The 7,656-nt window shown below is 41.1% G+C and overlaps 1 pseudogene; it reads left to right on the top strand.

The window, feature by feature from the left end:
• Nucleotides 1-453: 453 nt before the first annotated feature.
• LOC101624224 lies at nt 454-832 on the top strand (annotated as a pseudogene).
• The last annotated feature ends 6,824 nt before the right edge of the window (nt 833-7,656 follow it).

Below are 7,656 nucleotides of genomic sequence, written 5' to 3'. Positions count from 1 at the left end.
AGAGAACATCTTCCTTCACTGCCCAGGGGTTCCATGTAAGATTCACTTAATTCATAGATTTATCTTTTTGTCTTGGGAGGAACCTGCCTTAATGAAAATTTAATTGCCGTTCGGAGCTATAATGGTATATACAAAGGAGGTCCAGACAAGCTTACCCCAAGGCAGAGTGCTGAGTCTTAGAAAAAAGATGTAAGTGAGGCATGGCTGCCTGCTTGGCATGGCTGGCCAGGCGGGCTGGTGCAGGATGGGAAGGGATTCATGAACCCCGCTAGCTTGGAGTCTTGAATGAATGCTGATCGAGTGGGAAATGCTGCTTTCACGATGAAATGACATAACTTACTTCATAAAGACAGAAATGTGTTTTGGCATTCCACTCTCTCCCTGGCCTGCCTGTATATACATGATATATACATGATATATAATCAGTGAAACCAGAAAGTCAAGTCCCAGGTGCCACGGAACAGACCCAGCTATGGAAGACAAACCATTGGTGATATCAAACAGAAGACTGAAGTGGTGTGTGGGAACCCCACACACCAAGTGGTCTGCACAGCCTTCAGCAGTCACATCCTGTGGTTACGCAGTTCAGGAAGATGGATACCCTGGTCTACCTGGAACCTAGCAACATCACCAGTGACATCAGCAAGCCCATGCTCACCACTGAAGTCTTTCTTGAGCAGGATGAACCTCTCATCCATCTTTGCAAAAAACCTGGTGACATTTGTGTCTCAAGAAGCCAAAAACAGGTCTCCTAGCCATGGACCTGAAAGAAAAAAGTATGGAAGGGGTGAATGCATTAAGGGAGGTGATCTAGATGTGCCAGGTGTGGTGACCTTGGAATTAGCAGCCACACCTGCTCAGTAGAACCAGGAGGTAGAAATAAAACATCTCAATGATTTGAAGACCACCTCCCACCCTTTCATTCCCTTAGAAGGAGGAACATCCTTTGGCTATAGCTCGCTCTTTCAGTAGAAATGTGCACATATCAGGCAGGTTCTTTGCTAGGTCACTAATAACATTTATGAAAGGGGGTGAAGGAGGTATGGAATGTTTCTTGGGGATGTTGTGAATGGTTCACACCAGGATCCAAATGACTGTGTGTGTTTGAAAATGGAAAGACTGAGTCATCAGACGTGAGTCATGGCCCTCAATGTGCGATATCAATTGTTGGAGGAAATTCTTTATTTAAAAATAAATGCTTGTCCCAAAATAAGAAAAAGAAAAGAAAAAAGATGTAAGTGAACTTGGAACCTAAGCTTCCCCTTTATTTCACTGTCTCATGTCTCTTAAAATCATAACCTCATAGAAACTGACTAGTGTGTCATATGCCTTTTCTTTATCTGTTAATATCATATTTTTTTATATTTTATTTATGTGGTAAATTACATTGATTGAACTGTATGTTGAACCATCCTTGCATTCCAGAATAAATTTAACTTGCCTATGATACATGATCCATTCAATTGCTGTTGAATTCAATTTGCTAAGATTTTGTTGAGGATTTTGCTCTGTGATTTGTGAGTGTGTGTGAGAGAGAGAGAGAGCGAGACATGTCCATTTCTGCCTTTGATTTCAGAGTAATATTAACTTCAGAAAATATGCTGGCAGCGTTCCCTTTAGTTTTCTGAGATTTTGAGAAGGATAGGCATTAGTTCCTTTTTTGAGGAGATGGTAGAACTCAGTAGTAAAACCATCTAGTCTTGGGCTTTTGTTTTTTTTTGGGGGGGACTCGTGTTTCAATTTCCTTACTTGTAAATGGTCTGTTCATGTTCCCTATATTTTCCTGGTTCAATCTTGGAAAATTGTATGCTTTGAAGAATTTGTCTATTTCATCCAAATTTTACAATTGGCTAGCATAAAGACATTCATAGTAGTCTCTTGGCCCTCCATACAGAGGTTTTTGTTTTGACTTGTCCTGCTTCATTTCTGATTCTATTTATTAGAATTTTTCTCCTGCTTTTTCCTTAGTGAGTCTAGCTAGAGGTTTGTATAAATTTACTTTTCCAGCTTTTGGTTGAATTGACCACTATTTTTTTTTTTTTTTGTACTTCTTATCTTTTACTTATATATAACAAATTTAAAATAATATTTAAATTACATAGCTTCCAACTTAAAACATTGAGTACAGTTAAGTGACTTTCTGTTATTTTAGTGTGATTAATTTGTTAAGAGGAAGTTTTTTGAAACCTCATACTTATAGTACAAGAATTCACTTTTAATATACCTCAATATGTCTTTCAGTGATCCCTGCAGCTTGCGCATAATGGTTCCAACATGCACCTCAGTATTAAATCTGTGTACTTCCATGACAACCTCTATTTTCAAATTTCCTAGGAAATTAATTTAGTGAGCAAAATCTGTTCTTCATTATTTGAAAATAATCAGTTTTAACTTACATATAGAACATTGATATTTTCTTTGATTTCACTCTGGTCACTGTGTCTTCTCAATCAGCACACCCTACTAAAAGTCATCTTTTTTAAGACTGTCAATAACTCATATTTCTCTGATAATTATTAGTCATTACTACATATACTCTTGGGTTAGAAACATGCTCTGTCTAATGTCATCATAGTCCTGGAGTTTCTCTACCATTGATCCTTTCATCATTCATAAAATTGCCTTTACTTGCTTAGCTGAGCTATTTTACATCTCTGTTCTAGTCCTTTGACTTTAATGATGATTATCACTTGAAAGATAATATAAATATAAATGCCCATGAACTTTATATTACAGCTGTCATTTCTTTGTAGCAAGTATTTCTAAGGAAAAGACCTCTGCCAATGTGCAGTAGTGCCCTTTAGCATGTGTTTAAATGAAGTATTAAATTGATGGAAACCTTCTTCAGCCATGAACTTTGTAGAAACAGGAATGCATTTCTCTTGGGTTATAAATCAAAGAACTTCAAAGGAGATGCTGCCATAGCATCCATCTGTGGCAATGCACTTTTTTTTAATATAATAGTTTATTTTTACATCATTTTGTGCATTTTTCCATCTCAGTTGTAATCCCCATGGGCTTCCCATCACCACATCAACCATGTGCCATCACCATAGTCCAGTGCATTTACCCCCACCCCCATTTTTTATCATTCCTCACTCCACCTCTGTAAAATGTCTCTGTTCATTTGTTTATTATTATTATTTCCACCCTCTTGTCCTTTATACTACTGCTATGAGTGAAGCCATCTGGTATTTTCTTTTTCTTTCTGGTTTATTTCACTAAGCATGACCCCTCCAGCTCCATCCATGTTGCTGCAAAAGGCATGTGTTTATCTTTTTTGGTTGCTAAGTAATATACCATTGTGCTTATGTACTACATCTTTTTTTTTTTTTAAAGATTTATTTATTTGTACATACAGAACTGGGGTACAGGCCAGAGGCTCAGGGGCGGTGAGAGGCTTCACCAGAGACAGAGTGGGGAACAGAACAGGCAGATCGACGAAGTACACTGCTGAGGGGAGCAGCGGGCGGGTCAGGAGAGGTCTGCCACACCATGTGGTCTCCTCCCGGGCAGGCGGGAATCGAACTCATGTGGAAGTGGCTTTAGATTCTCAGTGCAGTGCTCTAACCTGCTGCGCCACCAGGGAGGGCCATACTACATCTTTTTAATCCAGTCATCTACTTTTGGGCATTTGTGTTCACTCTATGTCTTTTATATTGTAAATCAAGCAGCCATAAACATGGGGGTGCAGGTGTCTTTTTGAATCAGTGTTTTTGTGTCTTTTGGGTAGATACCTCAAGGTTGGATTGCTGGGTCATATGGAAGCTCCATTTTAAGCAGTTTGAGACACCTCCAAACAGTCTTCCATAGTGGTTGTACTAGTTTGCATTCCCACCAACAGTGCAGGAGAGTTCCTTTTATTCCACCTACTTGCCAACATTTGTTATTGCTAGGTTTTTTGTTTTTTTTTGTTTGTTTGTTTGTTTTTTAATTTTTTAAAAAAGATTCATTCATACAGAACTGGGGTACAAGCCAGAGGTGCAGGGGCGGTGAGAGGCTTCACCAGAGACAAAGTGGGGAGCAGAACAGGCAGATCGACAAAGTACACTGCTAGGGGAGCAGTGGGCAGGCCAGGAGAGGTCTGCCACGCCATGTGGATCACCTCCAGAGCCGGGGATCAAACCTGCACTGAAGCAGCTATGACCAACTTGCAGTGCTGCATCCTAACCCGTTGCGCCACCAGGGAGAGCCCCGTTGCGCTACCAGGGAGAGCCCGCTAATTGTTTGAAGATATGCCATTCTCAAGGGTGTGAGGTGGTATCTCATTGTGGTTTTAATTTTCACCTCCCTTATTACAAGTGTTGTTGAACATTTTTTCATATGCTTGTTGGCCATCTGCATTTCCTCTTTGGTGAAGTGTCTTTTTAGTGTAGCTTTTTTTCTTTAGGCATTTAAAAATTTCTTTTGGATTTCCTCATCAACCCAGTACTAATTTAGTCATGTGTTGTTAAATACCCTAAGTAACACATAGTCAAAGAAGAAATATTAGAAATTAGAACACATACTGAATTAAATTAAAATAAAAATACAACTTATGAAAACTTGTGAGACACAGAATACTACTTAGAGGGAAATTTATTGCACTAAATGCATATATTAGGAAAGAAAAATTAAATCTTTTGGCTTAATTTACAAATTGCTTAAATTTATATTTATAGTGCTATTCTTATGATAAGTGCAACATGCTGTGAACAGTTTATAATGGAAGGAAAACTGGAGGTGGAATAGTATATGGAGACATATAGTAAAACAAGTAATTTATTTCATCATATAGTTTACAAATATTTACTGAATTTGTACTGTATAATTAGGATGCTATCATGTTTAATTCAGTGCTCTCTTTGGAGCTCCAGAATTCTCATTGTGTCCCACTGGTAGAAGGGGCCAGGGTACTCTGTACGTTTGTTTTGTAAGATCATTCATGAAGTTTCCTCCCTTTGATCTAAGTACCTCCCCAAAACACCACTTCCTTTTGATCTAAGTACACCACCTCCTGATTCCAACACCTTGGGGGTTAGGACTTGAACATATGTTTTGGGAAGATACAGTCAGGCTATAATAATAAAAAGGTGGTTCTTGGAGAGAAACTTGAAGATTGCGCATGGGCATGTGGGATAGAGGCTTTCAGGTAGGGGGATGGTTTATATAAAATCCTTGAGACTGAAGTGGGCTTTGTGAATTTGAGTGCCAGTAAGAAGTCCAGTGTCTGAAGTGAAACAAATTAATAAATAGGTGGAAGTCAGAAAGAAGGTGGGAGGAAAATACAGGTCCCTGCCAATCATGTTGATTGGAATTGTTACAGTGCAACGAGAGGGGCACCACTGAACCCCTAAACCTGCCTGCTCTAAATAGGTTCTACCATCCACCACATCAAGACAAAACATATAAGACCTTTAATGGAAAGGAACTTTAATACAATGAGTGTGCAATACAGAGAAGACAAAGAATATAGTTTCTAAATCAGACACCCAAAGTTACCCACCCCCTCATGGGTAAAAGTCTACCCAAAAGGGATTGGCCCAAAGCAAGGCCTGAAAACCTACCACAAGCCTAAAGCACCTTCTGGCAGGGACCATGGAAAAGGGTCAGAAATGGCCAGACAACTCTGGGAGGAAGAAAGCAAAATCAAATCAAGATAAACACTGCTGTAGTTAACCTCCTCACAGATCTCTCACCCATATCTGTCTCAACCAGTCCAGGACCAAGAAGCAAGTGGTTTTTTAATGTCTCTCTGCTCCATGTGGCTCTCTCAGATCTCTTTCTGGCTCTCTATCCCACTTCTTCATCCTCAGTCTCCTCTCCAGATTCCTCTCTTCTCTGCTTAGCTCCATCCTCCTCCTGGGTGGTCCAGGGAGCCTGGAACTCCTGTTACAGAATGGGTAATCACTGAGGGTTTATAGCAAAAGAGGTTCATTTTATTGCTGTTAAAAGATCACTTTGGGCCCTCCCTGGTGGCACAGTGGGTTAGGACACAGCACTGCAAGCTAGCCACAGCTGCTTCAGTGCAAGTTCCACCCCAGCCCAGGAGGTGATCTACATGGGGTGCAGCAGACCTCTCCTGACCCACCCCCTGGTCCCCTCAGCAGTGTACTGTCACTGACCTGCCTGTTCTGCTCCCCGCCCTGTCTTTAGTGAAGCCTCTTGCCACCCCTGCACCTCTGGCCTGTACCCCACTTTTGTATGAAAAAAAAAATCTTGAAAGATCACTTTGATTGCTATGTGGAGCATAATTGATGGGTGAGGAGAATGCATAGGCAGAGGCAGGGAGACTAGTTGGAAGGCTTGATCTAAAAAGATTTAGTCGTCCCCAAAAAAAAAAAAAAAAGATTTAGTCGTAACATATCAGGGTAGAAATGGGTTAGATTTTGGATAAAATTTGAAAAGACTGCTGAAAGGACTAGATTGTATGTAAGATAGATGAAAAAGATGGCAAGTATACTTACTAAGTTCATGGACAGTAACACTGAGTTGCAAGTTACTTTAGTTGGAGATTATGAAACAAGAGTAGTTTCTCCCTCTCCCTCCAAAATTTTAAAATTAAATTGCACATGACTGGTAGAAAATCCAGTGGAGATGTTGAAAAGTATTAATTTGCAGACAACTACTAGCAGCTACTTTCATACTGCCATCTTGGAAGGAAGGCTCTGTTATTCATAAAGGGACGGATATAACTATTGTAACAAAATCTTAATACTTAAAAATTTCAGTTTTTAAAAAAATGTAATATTTTTATTTTTGTTAAGTTGCATACAGGATGGCCTGAAAAATGTAAAATATTTACTTATTGGTTCTTTACTGTATACTGACTGTGAGTGTAGACGAAACAACACGAAACACTGGTTATTTAACACGGGACACTGGTTATTTTTAAAACTGGGTTTCAATTATACTAGCTTACTTTTGTTTGTATTCGTCAGTTTTCACAATAAAAGGTTTTTTAAATGTTCAGTTTTACCAAAGTTGATTAGTCTTAGTCACCCTCTTTCCCCCTTAAAATCCTCCTCTGAACATTTTCCGCTACTGGTGAAAGAAGTGGCATTCCCGTTCTTCACCAACTCCTTCTTTTCCCATGAAAGCAAAACCTTAAGTCTTTAGTAGTGGTGACATAACTTGGGACGCGCGGCGACGACGGGGACAATACGATTAGGAAAAATTATCTTGTTTGGGAAGTGGGGGGGGGCAGTTTCAGTTCCTATTTTACTGTCTACTCCTAGGCCCAGTGAGCCCCCTTTTCACAAGAAATCAAAACGTAATCTCATCCAGTTATCACCGTCGGGGTCTCCTCCCTCTTATGCGTCCCGGAAATGACGCCATCGGCCGAATGCCCTTCAGGGGCAGGCGTAGACGTCAGTACGTCCGTCCTTCTCCACGTCCAGCCAGTGTGGTGCGAGTGACCCAAGGGCCCGGACTGGCGCCAGCCCTGGGGTCTTCAGGGGCCAGGACGACTGCGACTGCGCAGGTATGCTGGGGCGGGGCATCAGGTAACCCTGCCCCTGCCTGTGCGCACGACCAATGAGCAGCGGCTGCCCCTGAGCCAGGTAAATCCTTAGAGGCTGGCGTGATTAGCCCTAAGGACTGCCCCGCCTTTGGCTCCTCCCGGCACCCGCCGCCCCGCCTTGCGCCGCCGCCGCCCCGCCCCCTTCGGGCCCGCCT

This window comes from Condylura cristata, unplaced genomic scaffold, assembly GCF_000260355.1.
Source record: "Condylura cristata isolate star-nosed mole 26May11 unplaced genomic scaffold, ConCri1.0 scaffold00002, whole genome shotgun sequence".
Taxonomy (NCBI): domain Eukaryota; kingdom Metazoa; phylum Chordata; class Mammalia; order Eulipotyphla; family Talpidae; genus Condylura; species Condylura cristata.
This window is presented reverse-complemented; position numbering and strand designations above follow the sequence as displayed.